The following is an 18,310-nucleotide window of genomic DNA, read 5'->3' as shown; positions in this document are numbered from 1 at the left end:
CACAGGCTTTGCTATCAAATAGATCTGAGTTCAACTCCTAAGCTGACAGTTACTAATCAAGCACCCTTTGACTTGCCTTCTCTCTCAGTTTTTATATCTGTAAAATGGGAAAATAATAACACCTACTCTATACAGTTACTGTGACCATTTAATGAGTCAAAAGTAAAGTGCCTAGCATGAATCCTGGCACAACAATAAATGTTAACTTTTATTTTTACTATTAATATATAGTAAATAGCTCCCAGGTTATTAGACATTTTCTTAGGAAATGGGCTCCTTTAAAAATCTGATTTAAAATTCTTACCAATCGGCCAGGCGCGGTGGCTCATGCCTGTAATCCCAACACTTTGGAAGTCCAAGGCAGGTGCTTCATCTGACTTTAGGAGGTCGAGACCAGCCTGGCTAACATGGTGAAACCCCATCTCTACCAAAAATACAAAACTTAGCCAGGAATGGTGGCGCCCATCTGTAATCCCAGCTACTTGGGAGGCTGAGGCAGGAGAATCACTTGAACCCGTCAGGTGGAGGTTGCAGTGAGCTGAGATTGTGCCATTGCACTCCAGCCTGGTAACAAGAGTGACACTCCTCCCCACCCCCCTCCACAAAAATAAATAAATAATTAAAACTCTTGCCATTCTCCTTTAAAAAAATAGATATACACACAATTTTGCATATAATTGCAGGAGAAGCGTGGAAACTGTGAATCCATCCTTTTACCTCAGTTTGGGATACCCTGGTATAGAGTGTACTTCAGTCTTCAATCACAGTATGGTATTTTTGAGTGCTGAAATTATGTCTTCTGGGTTTTCTGCTCACTATAACAGTGCCCAGAGTTGGAAAACACTCAGTAAATATTTGCACATTTGTTGATGCCAAATTTTAATTCTCCATTGTAGAATTAAGCTCTAAAAATTTGAAGTTATTCTCTTTATTAATAGAGGAGAAAATGAGTTTTGCTTTCCTATTCTTTGGAGGACTTGATGTTAGTATTGCTTATGCCCAGAACATGAGTTATCAATTCCAAATGGGACTCTCAGTTTCCAAAGTTCTGCGGCCAGTTCCAAGGAAGGACATTCAAGCCCCTAAGCCAAGTCACACTAGATGGGAAGAAAGGGCGTTGTTAGCCAGTGTCTGAACCAGAAGTTTTTCACATCTCTGCGGACAGCCAGATGTCATGGTGGACTATTGCAATTGCTCGCATGAGGCCATTCGCAACATGTCAATTTATACCAAGCCTAACTTTTGCAACGTAGGCTAGAAATTGAGCCAAAAATTCAGTAGGAACTCTGTCAATAATTAAGTCATGTTATTGAACACCTTTGTTAATGTAGACACACTATAAATATATATTTATTCAAAAGAATTGATAAAAGGTATATTTGTCCAAATGTAAATACAATTGTATGACATGACCTGCACTTTATGTCCTTCCCTCCCTCTTTCCTTTCCTTTCCTTTCCTTTCAGGATTTTTGATATTTTTCCTTCTCCTTCGCTTACCTATGATTAATAGTTATAGCATGTTTTGGGGCGAAACAGATGCTGACCTGAAATAGCATATCTTTTCTTGTTCTGTTATTGGAATTAGTTTCTACTTTTCTTGAAGTAATCTGTTAACTAATTGTGCACCCTAACACTTGATCATAATGTGAACCGAAAATGCAATAACAATAGCTAAAGAAGATAAAAGAAAAATTAAAGTCTCTTTATATAGATCTGATCAGCATGAAAGCTCAGACTTCAACATTTTTGTTCCTTTTTCTTTTCCTAACATACGTGTGGCAGAGACTAAGCAGGTTCTTTTCCTTGAGCCTTTGTGTTCTTCAGACTAACTGACTCTGGCACCCTGCTCACAAGAATGCAGAGCAGGCCTGTGGGCAAGTGTTGACTTGCTTAAAACACTGTTGAGAGCATTAGGAAGGTTTACGTAAGGAATTGGGAGCAGATTTTGCTAATTCTGACATTCTGCCCTGCGCTATCTTCTAGCCTGGGGGCACAGACTTCCTCTATGGACCTTAACACGCAGAAATGAATATAAGGCAATCCTCTATCCCCCACAGGGAGCGTGGGTGCATGCACGCACACACACTTCCCACTTCACTACCTAAAATAACATACACAGTGTATGTGAAAGCATACTTAAAAGCAAAAAAACAGGCTGGGTGCAGTGGCTCACGCCTGCAATCCCAGCACTTTGGGAGGCCGAGGCAGGCGAATCACTTGAGGTCAGAAGTTCGAGACCAGCCTGGCCAACGTGGTGAAACCCGGTCTCTACTAAAACTACAAAAATTAGCCGGGCATGGCGGTGCACATTTGTAATCCCAGCTATTCAGGAGACTGAGGCAGGAGAATCGCTTAATCCTGTGAGGCAGAGGTTGCAGTGAGCCCAGATCACACTACTGCACTCCAGCCTGGGCGACAGAGCGAGACCCTGTCTCAAAACAAAACAAAACAAAAAGAAAAGAAAAAAACAAAAATCAAATCGTAAGCCCCAGTGCTTGGTTTCTCTACTCCCACCAACAAGCTAATTCTCTCTATCCTAGTTCTTTGGGACTCTTTGTGAGTGGAACTTGGAGGAGCCCCTCAGATACAGCTTCCTAAGTGACTTGCAGAAGTCTTCAGAAAAAGCTTAGGTGCCCTGAGCCTTTGCTTCCCATGCCCCTGTGCACACTCTTTCTATTTGAATGCCAGCAAGAAAACCAGTGCTTCCTCCAATGAGTTCCTTTCTTCCAGATTTTGAGTGACCTCGAAGGCCCACTCTAGTCACTAATGAGTTAAACTTTCTGCCTTCTTAGTCTACCCCACCCTTTAATAACCTTGCTAATATATAACTTATCTTTGAAGATAGAGATAAGAAGACCCAATCACTCACAACTTGTGTTTAGAACAAAGTTTTGGCTTAATAACTAGAGCCAGGAGCAAATTAAAGGAAATAGGGAATCTGGCTTAGGCCAAAGTCTGGAGCCCCAGTTGAGGCCAAGGGAGTGGGCTTATGGGTGGATTCAAAGTATGTGAGTGGAGAAAATCAGCCCTGCTTCTGACTCCCATTGAGAGAATTAGACTCTCCACTTTGCATTCCCTGCATAGCTCTAAGAAGCGGGTCAAAGCTTGGCCACAAGTCAATAAGACTTGGAGCAGGCAGCAATCAAGATACCATTTTTTCCCGGTTCACAATGTCTCCAAGTTTCTAGATATGAACTTCCCCTCCTTCCAATCCATGAGAATTAAATGTGCAAACTGACAAAACCTTTACAGAGAGCAGGGTGGACAAAGCACCCTGGTGGAATCTGGTGCTTAGATAGAACCTGAACCTGGTTCTATTCATCTTGACCCTGGGTCTCCTTCCCATCATTCTGCCCATGCTGAGCCAAATAACGCTGTGCTGGCACCAGCCTGTGTAGGTTTAGACGCAGCTGCCAGAAAGGGCTGGATTCAGGCACCCAGGCCTCTGCTGCCTGTCTGGGGGCTTAAATGACCAAACCGTGTGACTATAGGGAGTCACTCTCTTTCCTGCCCATGTCACAGCCCCTACAATTTAGTAGAAGTTAGACTCACACAAGAAATTTGTTTTTACTTTGGAAAAGGGAATAGTGTTATTTTGGCTAATTATCAAAATGCAAAAAGCCTCATCGTGAAAACAAATATACAGCGTGAATGGAACCTATGGGGTTCGCAGTCATCATATTTTATATACCCAAAAGGGTGTTGTCTCCTTTGACATAGTTTCTTCAACTAGTCAGAAGTTTAAATACTTTAGAGTTCATGACATTTTCATTTTTTAATATCCTTAATGGTGTTGGCTCGGCACTCTTTCACGGTGGATTTGGGTTTTGAAGGCAACCAAAAGTCATTTAGACTTCAATCTGAAGACTACCATTGATTGTCCAGCTGGTTACAGACAGCTACTAAAATGGTCCCTGGAAATCTCTGCCTCCTCGTATTCATGCCTTTGGGCAATCTCTTCCCCTTGAGGGAGCTCACTTTTAAGAAATAGTATATAGCAAAAATGACAGTGTGCCACTTTCAAGATAAGGTTACAAAAAGTATGTGACTTCCGTCTTGATCACACTCTCTTCCTATTCCTTTCTCCCTTGTTTGAGTTCTGAGGGAAGCCCCTGTCGTGGTGTGAGCTGCGCTGCAAGAGGCAAGAAACTGATGTCTCCGGTCTGCAGCTACAGAGAGCCAGAGGTCGGCTAGGAGGTGCCCGACTGAGCTTGGAGCAGATCGTCCCCCATGCAAGCCTCCACAAATCTGTGGCCCCAGCTGTCACTGTGCTTGCAGCCTCATGACAAATCCTAAGGCAAAAGACCCACATAAGCTTCACCCAGATGCCTGACCCACAGAAATGAAGAGATAACAAATGTTTGTTTTCAAGATGCTCTGTTTTAGGGGTAATTTGTAACACAGTAATAGATAACGAACACAGATTATGTTAGAATCAAATGAGGGTGTGGCCACTGAGCAAGAAAAATGATTTTCTTTTGTACCTCAAAACTGATGACTCCAAATTAACTCTCGTCCTGTCTTAACATGCATCTTACATCCGGGAGCCTCCATCTTCAGGACTACAAGTCTGACACCTTCCTTCTCTGCCTGACAGTGAGGTTAGGGTATGGGCCAATGGACCAAGGCTGGTCTGAGTAGAAGTCTACCCAGCAGCGTGCTTAAGGAATGCCTTTGAGTCTTCAATTCTTTTTCTTTTTGTTTCAAATTACTACCCTGTCCTCCTGCTATGGCCAGGATGAGGAAATGTATTTAAACATAGCTTCAGGTGACGAGTTAATGGGTGCAGCACACCAACCAACATGGCACATGTATACATATGTAACAAACCTGCACTTTGTGCACATGTACCCTAGAACATAAAGTATAATTAAAACAAACAAACAAACATAGCTTCAGGTACAAGAGCAGTTCTGTCAAAGTAATAAGGAGATCAGTTTAAGTGAGCAATGAACTGAGTTCTAGAGATGGTGGGTTGTAGGGCAGCAGTGCTCCCTGCCTCCCCACCCCTAGTATTTAAAATGCCCACCACCCAACCCACATTGTAAACAAACCTTTATCTTCTCCACTCCTTATAACCAAACTCTTCTTTGTCAGCCTTCTCCAGAACTAAATCAGAGAAAACAGGTTATTCGAACTGCTTGAGAGGAATTTCTTCACACACTTAGCCTTCTCTTCCTGCCTCTTAGGAAGCTGCTGGGAGGCACATTCCACTCCCTGATGATGAGAGAGAGAGGGAAGATGAAAAGCAAGATGGAGGCAAAATAGAAAGTCAGAGAGAAAAAGAAATAAAGAGAGGCCACCCCACCTGCCCTACTCCTGGGCTACCATGTCTGCTCGAGTAGTCACTTCTTTTTCTGACAATGGACTGGCAGGTGTGTGCCTGATTTGCTTGTTGTCTATTTGATATGACATGTGACATCAGTTAGTCCAACGAGTTAAAATTGCTCAGAAATGTGGTCGCAATATATCTCCATTTCCACTCTTGTCCACAAGCTTCTCGACAAAACTGATTGGCCAACTTTTAAGCATCTCTGCTATTCCCTGAGTGGGAAAAGTAAACTTTAAAATCTGGAATCATTGTTTTATGAACTCAAAGAGAGAGAGAGAGAGGGGGTGGGGACTGTAATTTCCATGGTAAGCCTTCTGACCAGGAGGCCACGTCTAACTTCTTATCTTAAGTGTTAAGTTTATATAGCTGACCTTCTAACAAGACGATTAGATGTGGCTTCTGGGCTCAACATTTTACGGGAATAACTTGCAGGGGGGTTGTTTGTTTGTTTGTTGTGTTGTGTTGTGTTTTCAGATGGAGTCTCACTTGGTCAGGCTGGGGTGCAGTGGTGCAATCTCGGCTCACTGCAACCTCCATCTCCTGGATTCAAGCATTTCTCCTGCCTCAGCCTCCCGAGTAGCTGGGATTACAGGCGCATGCCACCATACCTAGCTAATTTTTGTGGTTTTAGTAGAGACGGGATTTTACCATGTTGGCCAGGCTAGTCTCGAACTTCTGATCTCAGATGATCTGCCCCCCCTCAGCTTCCCAAAGTGCTGGCATTACAGGCATGAGCCACCATACCTGGCCAATCACTTGGGTTTTGTGCCCTTTTTTTTTTTTTGTAGTAGTTGAATAATTATAGAAAAATGTATAAAAATCTTTCCACGTGAAATTTTTTGCCTAATTTTAAGGCTGTTTCCTCAACTCGCTTTCCAACAGTCTCTTTCTTTTGATGCCACCAACATACGTCTTATCCAGAATGCTCCTTTTGCCTATTGGCAATCAGGGGATGGAAAGCCTTTGCTAAGCTGTCACGTGGCAGAAAGGACAGCTTGGAGAACCAGCAGGCTGTTCTCCTTGGACAGTGGGAAGCAGTTCTCTAGATCTCAAAAAATCCAAAGACAACCCTGAGGCAGGGGAGTTTTCTATCCAGCCCCAGGGAACATCTCCTTTCTAATGGGAACTAAGAAGGTGATGTGTGCCCTTTCCCTACTGCACTGTCTAAATTCTAAATGAAGCAGGAACTTCTGTAATCTCATCCTTCTCTTTCTCCATCATTCTTCTGAATTGGTAAATCTTTGTCAAGAATAGGAAATTGCATTGTTAAGATTTGCTTTGGGTTAGAGAGTTCGTGAAGAGGAGGTAGATTTGGGGTATTAGTATGAGTGTACGTATGTATTAGAGACTCTCTCAGGTCACCTCGTGGGAGGCGCAACCTGAAAGCAACAGTAATAGCATTTTAAACTTTAGTGTCAGGCCTGCAGAGAGACGATGCCAAATACCCTTCCAACCCCATCACCTTCCTACTCCTCACACCTTCAGCAGCACTTCCCGTCTGGTTTTCTGCTTGCAGCGCGGGCTGGATGATACTTGCACATGCCCCTGCCATGGGTACCCAGAGAGCACATGCAAGTGAAGGTTCTAAGCTGTAATTTTCCATCAGGAGGAAAGCATAATATTAGTGAGTAAGGAAGATGTTATTAGAAGGCTGACATTGAATTTGCTATCACTTACATTTTTAAAAATAAAATACATAAACCATTCACATGTCAGTATTTGCAAACACTACTGACAGCCAACTGCCTGCTCCCCATTCCACTAGTTGATGCAATGCAGTGTCGTGGTATGCATGGAGGCTCTGGGTCTCAACCCCTTGCTGTGTAACTCATTGAAGCTGCTTAACCCTGAGCCCTGGTTTCTTTTGAAAAATTAGGTTGATAATAATTCATAGTTCATGAGGTTAATGGGATTGTAAACTATACTAATACATCTAAAGCTCTTGGAGTAATATTAACTTTAGGAAAGCAATAGTATGAACAGTTCAATTAGGGAAAAATGTACCAAAGTGTTCCATGCATGTTAAGACAGTAGAATGCTGCTCCTCCCCACCCCCCACACCCCCACACCCACCTGTGTATCTCTTAGACAATCTTGGTAACCTAAGATTAAGAACATTTGTCTAGCCCAGGGTGTGACAAACTCTTGTGTTGGGGAGCAAATGCAGCCGACTTGTTTTTGTAAATAAAGTTTTAAAAACTCACTAACTTATGTATTGTCTATCGCTGTTTTCAAGCTACAGCATCAAGGTTGAGTGCTTGAGGCAAGAGACTGTATGACCCACAAAACCTGAAATATATATTCTTAGCTCTTTGCAGGAAAAGTTTGCCAACCACTTATACAGCCGGCTGTGAGACACTAATTATATCCCAGCATAGCCTGTACTGATACAGTTTTTTGAAGGACCAACTACATGATTTGTGAAGCACACTGCAAAATGAAAATGTGGAGCCCCTCATTCCAACCTTACAAGGCATTTCCAGACAACAAAAGCGTATCATTAAACCAAGCATGGGACCTCCTGAATTGGAGCCTAGTCTCACTGACTACAGAAGTAACACACCCTGAATCCAGCCCTGCCTTTATGTTCTCCAGAATTTACCCCTAGTGTAAATTCCATTTTCATTTTCATCCCCAAAGTACTTTTGAGGCAAAATCTAGAACAGTAAAAGAGAAGTATTACGAAAGTTATGCCATGAAATAATTCCAGGCAAATTGGGTTTGGAGTCATCTATTGAAGGCAGAATCATTCATATGAAACACTCTGCCCTCACATAGCACAGGATTTTTTCTCTTAGTTATTTGTATTAAATTATTTTCCTGGTTTTTAAAAATTTCTTAAGGTTATTTAACTAACCATTTTATCCACTCTATCAATACCGGTTAGCTGACCCACAGAGAGTCATATTTGGTATTTGGAGTCTGACAACTATTAATGCATTTTTCCTTGAGCAATGAAGAAGGCGTTTGGTATTTTTAACCTTGTAAAACTAGAAAATGTGTCTTAAAGGTCAGAAGAGCAACCCTAAGCTTGTTAGAGGCGAGTCCAAGATAAAGGAAAAGTAATTACTCAAGTTTTCTTTTTCTCATTTTTTCTATAAAATATCACCTCCCATTCGGTTCCTAATTTATAGTCTTCATTTTTAAAAATGGAAATTTTATAGACCTTTGAAAAGTATGTACTTTTAACGCATTTGAACGTTTCTGTCCCATCAAGGTCAGGACTTAAAAAGGCTTGATAATCCAACATCTGCTAGGCAATAATTCTGCTTCCTTTCTTTGCTGGTTATGCTGATAAATGAGGAACACAGTAGACAACCTCCCACCTCTTCGTGTCATTTATGCTACAGTAACACGTGGGTGAAGGCAAAGGAGAATTAAAAAGATAAAGCTGGGCAGACCCCCGTAGATCAGCATCCTTTCCAGACCCAGACCCATGATTTTTCTCTTGAATTAGCAGGATGACAAAGCCAATGGGAGCTAAGAGACGATTCCAGGAACTAGCCGGGCATGGTAGTGCCCGCCTATAGTCCCAGCTTCTTGGGAGGCTGAGATGAGAGGATTGCTGGAGCCAAGGAGTTTGAGGCTGCAGTGAAACTAAGATCGAGCTACTGCACTCCCGCCTGCACAACAGAGTGAGATCATGTCTTCAAAAAAAAAAAAAAAAAAAAAAGAGTGGATTTCTTCTCAGGCAACCCTTCCTAAACCCGTTTACCCATAAACTTTTCCAAGGTCAAGAACAATGTACAAGGCTAGGCACAATGGCTCATGCCTGTAATCCCAACACTTTGGGAGGCCAAGACAGCAGGACAGCTCGAGCCCAGGAGTTCAAGACCAGGGCAACAGAGAGAGACCCCGTCTGTATATAAATAAATAAACAAATAAATAAATAAATAAAAGGAAAGAGGGAGAGAGAAAAAAAATAGAGATATATGTTAACTACAGGACAAGGCCCTGTCTCTCTACTCTTCCTCTGTTTGCCCATCTCTGGGCCCCACTCTCAGATCTGGCGTTCCTTGTTTTCTTCCCCTTGAAGTAAGGAAAGTTTGCGCAGATTTACTGGAAGTTAGTCATGCCTTTCTATTCTTACTTCCACAACTCATTGTGGTCCTCCAGCTTCCACAAACAAATGGCCTACTCTCAGCCAAAGAGACCACATACCTTCTGAAGAGAGTGACCCTAAGAGGCAGCAAGAGCTGGAGATGATGTCTGAGAGCCATGCACTTGAGAGCCGGCAGTGTCCTGGCTGCAACTGGCTGGGCTGGCGTGGTCTTGAGAGATCCTCTGCTCCTAGACTCCTGCAGTTCAGCTCATCTTCACCATTTTTTTTTTTTTTGTTTTTTCCCTAGCCTTCCCACCCACTTTGTGAGATCTCTGGTTGTTGAGATCTCTGGTATCCTTCTAGTCATTAGCTTTTCCACTTTTGTCCACTGGAATTGGCTTCTGCAGTGTGTAACCAGGAGCCCTAACTGATATCACTGCTCTTTTTAAGAATCAGGATGGCAAAAGAAAGAAAAAAGAAATTCCAGTTTTTTACAATGGGTCACATCCTCTGAGCGGGGCTGAAGACACTTGTGCTGGCTTCCTATAAAAAGTACCTGTGGCCTGGCACGGTGGCTCACGTCTATAATCCCAGCTTTTTGGGAGGCCGAGGTGGGTGGATCACCTGAGGTCAGGAGTTCGAGACCAGCCTGGTCAATATGGTGAAACCTCTCCTCTACTAAAAATACAAAAATTAGCCGGGCGTGGTGGCACATGCTTGTAATCTTGGCTACTCAGGAGTGTGAGGCAGGAGAATCGCTTGAACAAGGGAGGCAGAGGTTGCAGTGAGGCGAGATTGCACCACTGCACTCCAGCCTGGGAGACAGAGCCAGACTCTGTCACCAAAAAAAAAAAAGTACCTGTGTCTCTGCCCAGTAAAGCATCTTGGGCTCAGTGCTCTGTGCAAATAGGCCTGTCCCACACCTCTGCCTGGCCACCCCAACCTCTCAGGACTCCCAGCGATACTGAGCTGTCTTCAACTAGTGGTGAGAGAGAGGAAAGGCATTTTTAAGGTGGAAGGAACTTGACTGACCACACCCTCCTGAGCCTTTTTGCTCCCCTCACCTCCCCTCAGTGGTCACTGCCATACCCAGAATGAGTTTAGAATCAGAAGTAAAATGTTATCAGGAAAAAAAAAAAAAAAATCTGTTTTATTCATTTCTATTGTTCCTTCTTCGGGGTAAAAACACATAAAAGTTACAAGTAAGGGTTGTTAAAAATAGATGAACTGGATTCAAATTCCAGCTCCACCATTCACTTGTTCCCTTAAACTCTTTGGGCCTCAATTTCCCCATCAATAAAATGAAAATAAAAATGATATCTGCCTCATAAGTGTTGTGAGAATCAAGAGTCCCATGTAAAGCATTCAGGGATGTGACTGATACATTAAGTGCTCATTAAATGTTAATTACTGCTATTATTATTGTATTATTTCAATCTCATCATAGTGCTTGCTGCCTAGTATTTTTTCCAAGGTGGGGCAAGGTTATATGAGTGGAAAAATAATCTGCTGATTCTTTTTAAATGCAAAGGAAATGCATGTTTTTAACATCACAATAGGATTTCACTTCATCAGAAGCCCCAAGTAGAACATAACTAACTGTTTCAGGAAGTGGTGTGGGTAATTATAACTCAGTCTCATTGACAACATGAAGCAAGGCCTCCGTTTTAAAGGGCTCACTTGGCATTTCATATGGCTGCCTGCTGCCCCTCTGTTCCAAGTTCAGTTTAATCTGCCATTTTGGACCCCAATAGAGATCACTGACACATTCAAATAGACACGGCTTTCTGTTTTAAACAGATTTTAGTGCATTTTGGTACAAGCAAAAAAGTTGCACAAATATGTGATTTCTAGAACTTCAGGCTAGTGGACCAAAATCTGCTGAGTAATCACATGACCTCAGGCCGGGGAACTCTTTAGGCCACTGCAAAAAGTAACTTAAAAATAAAATTTGGCCAGATGCAATGGCTCAAGCCTGTAATCCCAGCACTTTAGAAGGCCAAGGTAGGTGAATCGTCTGAGGTCAAGAGTTTGAGACCAGCCTGGACAACATGGGGAAACCCTGTCTCTACTGAAAACACAAAAATTAGCCAGGCGTGGTGGTGGACACCTGTAATCCCAGCTACTTGGGAGGCTGAGGAAGGAAAATTGCTTGAACCTGAGAGGCGGAGGTTGCAGTGAGCCAAAACTGTGCCATTGCACTCCAGCCTGGACAACATGAGTGAAACTCCATCTCAAAAAAAAATAAAAACTTTAAAAAAATGAAATTTTGCTCACGCTTATAATCCCAGCACTTTGGGAGGCTGAGGCAGGAGGATCACTGGAGCCTAGGAATTCCAGATCAGCAAAAAGTAAAAATAAAAAAGTTAGCCAGGTGTGGTTGTGCAAGCCAGTGGCCCCAGCTACTTGGGAGGCTGAGATGGGAGGATCACCTGAGCCCGGGAGGTCAAGGAGGCAGTGAACTCTGATCTTGCCACTGTACTCCAGCCTGGACAACAGAGTGAGATACTTCTCAAAAAAAAAAAAATCAAATTTTTTTCTAGAAAGAACATAAACTGCCTGGCTCCTTTTTGCCATTTTAATAATGTCACATGATTAGTTCACCATGCTGGAGTGAAGCCTTCCTCTCTCGAGAATGTGAACCTGCAGTCACGACCCTGCTGTGACCGGGGAAGCATGTGGCCTTATGTGTGCCACGGGAATTATACACAGGTTCCCTGGAGGATTTCCCCTGTGAACAAAAGCAGAAACCCACCAAGAGGACAAAGAAGTTAGATTCATGACCCACAAAAGGGGAGACTGAGCCTGAGACGTGTGTGTAAACAGAGTGACGCCATATAAGGGGAAAGAAAGGTCAGGTGCCAGGAAGGCCAGAAAGAGTCCAGGGCAAGAAGGAGAAAGGGGTTAGACTGCCAGGGTTTGGATCCTGGCTTCAATACTTACAAGCTGTGTGATTACAAGCAAGTTAGTTGAATTATCTGTACTTCATTTTTCTCATCTGTAAAATGGAGATGAGAATAATAGTATCTGTCTCACAGGGCTATTGCGTGGATTAAACTTGTTAACATACATAACAAATTTGTCCAACCTGAAACCTGTGGGCCACATGTGGCCCACAATGGCTCTGAATGTGGCCCAAGACAAATTCATAAACTTTCTTAAAACATGATGAGATTTTTTGCAAATTTATTTTTTTTAGCTCATCAGCTATCATTATCGTCAGTGTATTTTGTGTGTGGCCCAAGACAGTTCTTTTTATTCCAGTGTGGCCCAGGGAAGCCAAAAGATTGGACACCCCCTGATATATAAAGTGCTTAGAACATTGCCTAGCACGTAGTAACACTGTATGAGTGTTAGCTATGTTTATCAATATTTGCGATGATTAACATATCGATAATGGATCAATAGGTACAGCTAACCACCATGACATGTGTTTACCTATGCAACAAACCTGCACATCCTGCATATGTATCCTAGAACTTACAATTAAATTTAATTTAATTTTTAAAAATACCGAAATGCTTTGCAATGTACAAAGAAATATGTAAATGTAAGGCATTGTGCTGGATTGATCAGTGTATGTGTTCGCTAAGGCTGCCCTAACGAAGTACCACAGACTGAGTGGCTTAAATAACAGAAATGTATTTCCTCATAGTTCTGGAGGCCGGAAGTCTGAGATCAAGGTGTCAGTAGGGCTGATTTCTTCTAGGATCTCTCTCCTTGGCTTGTAGATGACCGTCTTCTTAAAGTGTCTTCACATGGTCTTTCCTCTGTGCCTGTCTGTGCCCTAATCAACTCTTCATATAAGGATACCAATCATATTGGATGAGGGCCCATCCTATGAACCTCATCCAACTTTAATTACCTCTTTGCAGATCCTGTCTTCAAACATAGTCACATTCTGAGGTACTGAGGGTTAGGACTTCAACATATGAATTTGGGAAGATAAGGAGCACAAGTCAGCCCCTAACGATTGGTTATCATTTTGGTTTAGCAGGAACTGTATTACCCTCATCTAAATGTTCCTGGTGACAGTTCGCCAAAAGGTATGGCAATTTTAGAGACAGAACAGCCGCAGCCACTGTTCTCTGGAGGTCATGGTGGTTAGTACAAGTGGCAGACAGACTCAAAGATGTCGGGGAGATCCAGCTTCTCTTGGCTCTCCTCTGCTCTCCAGCCCTTCTTCCAGATTCCTGACCCTGTTGACCAGCAGTGGCCCTAAGCCAATCACCAGATATTAGGCTGAGGACTCGGAGACGTTTCATATCCCCCTCACCATCACACTTCAGTGGCTGGATGTGCCTGGCTCCTCAGATCGACCAACAGCTGCCCTTCACCTCCCACAGCTGCACAAAATCTAGCCATGAGGTACATCTCTTATCCTATCACACTCAGAGTGACTCTGCTCCCATGATTGGACCTGGATTCTAGATAGCCAGAATAATATTTAATAATAATGTTACTATTATTTCTTTTAGACATGCTATCACTGAACCAGAAAGGAGTCTCTGCTTCACTGATAAGCATGTATTTGAAGTTCTAATGATCTCAAGCAGGGGCTCATTCCAAAGTCCTCTGAATTTGTTCTCCTGCTGCCATCTCTCCAATATGCCCCACATTCTTGAATCACATTTACATCATCAAGCAATGGTCAAGGGAAGTCCCAAGATGACAGCTGAGTAGCAGGCCTGGAGGGCAACACGTTCAGACTAGAGCAAGAGAACAAAGAAATGGAGGGTTCCCAGACAGTGGTGTCCAGGAAAACAAAATGGAACGAATGCACTCAAAGCATGGGAAACATTAGAGGGTGGTTTACCATGCCATTGGGTCACCGTGAAAAAAAAAAAAAATAGTAATGAGGCATAGAAAATTATACAATTTTTAAAAAGTCATTACAGTTGCCTTCCTTATCCATGGGGAATATGTTCTAAGACCCTCAGTGGATGCCTGAAGCCACAAATAGTACAGAACCTGATTGCCGTCAATCATAATACATTTCTGTTCATGTCTCCAATCCACAAATTTAATTCCTTTTCCATCTTAACTAAGCACTTTTGCACTGTGGCTGTAACTTTTGCCATTTCATGTGTGACAGCAAAACTAGCATGAGTTTGTTTTTCCTTCTTCACAATTTGATGGATAAAATATTTGTTCTTATCTTAGATCTTAGCAACCTCAGCATATGGTATTTTTTACTTTCCTTATTAAAACTTTCACCTTTTTACTTGGAGGAAGCACTTCTCAGCTTGCTTTCTTTGGCATATCCAAATTGTCAGCATCACAACCTTTTTTTTTTTTGAGGTGGAGTCTTGCTTTGTTGCCCAGGCTGGAGTGCAGTGGTACGATCTCAGTTCATTGCACCCCTTTGTCTCCTAGGTTTAAGCAATTCTCCTGCCTCAGCCTCCCAAGTAGCTGGAATTACAGGTGCATGCCACCATGCCCAGCTAATTTTTGTATTTTTAGTAGAGACAGGGTTTCACCATGGTGGCCAGGCTGGTCTCGAACTCCTGACCTCAGGTGATCCACCTGCCTCGGCCTCCCAAAGCAGCATCAAAACTCTTGCACTTATGGCCATACCAAGTAAAATCAGATTTACTTGGATGCAAGCACTGTGATACTGTGACAGTGAATCTGATAGCTGAGCCGGCTACTAAGTGACTAATGGGCAGGGAGTATAGAAAGCATGGAGATGCTGGGCAAAGGAATGATTCACGTCCAGGGCGGAATGGAGGGACATGGTTTGAGATTTCATCACAGTACTCAGAAGGGCATGCAATTTAAAACACATGAGTTGTTATGCAGCCATAAAAAAGAACAAAATCATGTTCTTTGCAGGAACATGGATGGAGCTGGAGGCCATTATCTTTAGCAAATGAATGCGGGAACAGAAAACCAAATACCACGTGTTCTCACTTATAAGTGGGAGCTAAATGATAAGAACACATGGACACATGGGAAGAACAACAGACACTAGGGCTTACCAGAGGTGGGAGGCTGGGAGGAGGGAGAGGATCAGAAAAAGTAATGAATGGGTACCAGGCTATTGATGACAAAACAGTCTATACAACGAACCCTCATAACACAAGTTTACCTATATAACAAACCTGTATATGTACCCCTGAACTTAAAATAAATGTTAAATTTTTAAAAATAGGCAGAGAACATGAACAGACACTTCTCAAAAGAAGACATACAAGTGGTCAACAAACATACAAAAAATGCTCAACATCACTCATCATCGGAGAAATGCAAATCAAAACCACAAAGAGACACCATCTCACAACAGTAAGAATGACTGTTATGAAAAACTCAAAAATCAACAGATGCTGGTAAGGCTGTGGAGAAAAAGGAATGCTTGTACACTGTAAGTGGGAATGCAAACTAATTCAGCGATTGTGGAAAGCAGTTTGGAGATTTCTCAATGAACTTAGAATTACCATTTAACCAGGCAATCCCACCACTGGGTGTATACCCAAAGGAAAATAGTTTATTCTATCAAAAAGACACATTCACCCATGTTCATTGCGGCACTATTTACAATAGTGAAGACTTGGAATCAACCTAGGTGTCCATCAGCAGTGGATTAGATGAAGAAAATATGGTACACATACATCATGAAATACTACACAACCATAAAAAGAACGAAATTATATCCTTTGCAGCAACGTGGATAGAACTGGAGTCCATTATCCTAAGTGAATGAAGACAGGAACAAAAAAAACCAAATACTGCCTGTTCTCACTTATAAGTGGGAGCTAAACCCTGAATACCGTGGGAACAATAGACGGTGGGGACCACTAAGATGGTGGAGGGAGAGCAGAGGATGTGAGCTGAAGAACCTCCTGTTGGGTACTATGCTTACTGCCTGGGTGATGGGATCACTGGGAATTCAAGCCTCAGTGTCATATATATACCCATACAACAAACCTGTGCATGTACCTTTTAATCAATAATAAAAGTTGAAATTATTTTTTAAATAAATAAATAAAACAGTTGAGTTGTTTATTTCTGTAACTTTTAATGTAATACTGTCAGAGCACATTGGACTGTGGGTAACAGAAAGCAAAATCCCGGAGAGCAAAATTGTGGATAAAAATTGGGAACTACTGCATTAATTCCATGACATACAGAAAATCATACTAGAAAAAATATCATCAAATTACACTACTATATTCAAAGGTGAAGACTACTTAGGCATAAGAATATACAATGTCATGACTACTTACAGAATATTAAGCTGTGAAGAAGCACTGGAGAAAATGGGGAAGGGGCTGACATAGCAGGGCAGAGGTCACAAAAGTGTGTTTCAGGCTGTAGCAGGCAGCCTATGTGGACAACACCTTAAAGAAGGCAGACTCCAAATGGGTAGCTGAGAAGCACAGCAGTAACTCTCAGGGCATGTTGGACAAGGAAGATTTTGGGGAGATGCAGGAGAGAGGAAAGCTGAAAGCAGAAAAGCAGATAACCAAAGAGTATTTGAGAGGGCTAAGAGGATGAACTTAAAGCCCAAATGGAAGATCAGGGTTTTGATAGGAACAGGGATGTGTGTTTCATTACATCAAGTGGGAAAAAGACAGATCCAGGGACAAGAAGGCTTGTGTGTCTGGGTTGAGAGGAGAATGATTTCCTTTCCCCTCATCTCCATCTCCACTTCCTTAGGTATGGAGTCTCAGTGCAATTTCTTAGAGCTGCCTCTTTTCCCTACTAATTGGGGAGGTCATAGGGGAGTAGAGGAAGCTTAGGTTGATGATGGGGAGATCGTAAACCAAGGCAGAGATGAGCCAACTCATTGGAGTCACACAGCTAATTAGTGACAAAGCCAGTACTAGAATCAAACTGGATCCTAGCCTAGTACTCTTTCACTACCAAATTACCATGTAATATTGAACAGATGGAAGTGATTAAGGTTTAGAGCCGTTGCAAAGACTAACACAAGCCGAGTTACATGAAATAAGGAACCAAGCAGAAATACAGCTGAGATGTTTAAACTTCACTTCACAGGAAGGGGTAATTTTACCCGCTGTGAGACCATGATTAGATCAGGGTGGGTTGAACTGAACTGTAAATTTTTCAAGGCACTGCCTTTGCTGTTCTCTAATCCAGCAGGACTGGGAGAAGCCCTCACTGTATTAGGTGGCACTCAGGGGATAGGACAGAGATAAATGTCAGCCAGTAGTATTTACCAGTAAATTTACCCAAATTAACTCTTTAAATTACACAGATCCTCTGGCAATCTTTGCCCTACTCCATTCAGAAGTACGCATTAAATAGGCTGAAATGTAAACAGTACCTAAGAATAACAGGTATTGTGCCACTTCCATGCATATGGGGTCCCTGGCATTTGTAACTTCAATTAGAAGAGGTTTTCTTCAAAATATACTTTCCATAAACTTCTCTGTCATGCCATTCATGTGTCTCTTGTTTCATTTGCAGCAAAAGTCTTTCATTGCTGTGTATTTGAATTTCCAACATATCTTGGACCTTGGTGTTTATTTTGATTGACATTTGGTTATCTGTCATGCAAGTATTATTTTTCCCTCAACATCACCGAGTGTGATATATGTGTGATATATGTTTCATTATGAATGTTGGCATCGGTCAGGTAGGTTGGTTTTGCTGTTACATAACTTTGAGGGTGAGGGGCAATTTGTTAATGCCCACATTGACAAGTTACCATCAGGTTATGCTAATTTGCAGTATCCTTTGCAATTAAAATCCTTCTGGCTGAATATTTAGCATTTATAATTAATGTGATTTTTAAATATTCAACCAATGTTCACTTTTCTCACTAAGGTTGAACCCCAGTGCCCTGCCCCATAGCCCAGGACAGAGCTCCTGGGCCAGGGGAGATCCGGAAGAACCCCATGGGATTCCAGATTGCCCAGGCATCAGAGGGAAAATACTCCAACTATCGAGAGGTATTCCATTAGATTAC

The sequence above is a fragment of the Macaca thibetana genome, chromosome 6 (genome assembly GCF_024542745.1).
Source record: "Macaca thibetana thibetana isolate TM-01 chromosome 6, ASM2454274v1, whole genome shotgun sequence".
NCBI classification, from domain to species: Eukaryota; Metazoa; Chordata; class Mammalia; order Primates; family Cercopithecidae; genus Macaca; species Macaca thibetana.
This window is presented reverse-complemented; position numbering follows the sequence as displayed.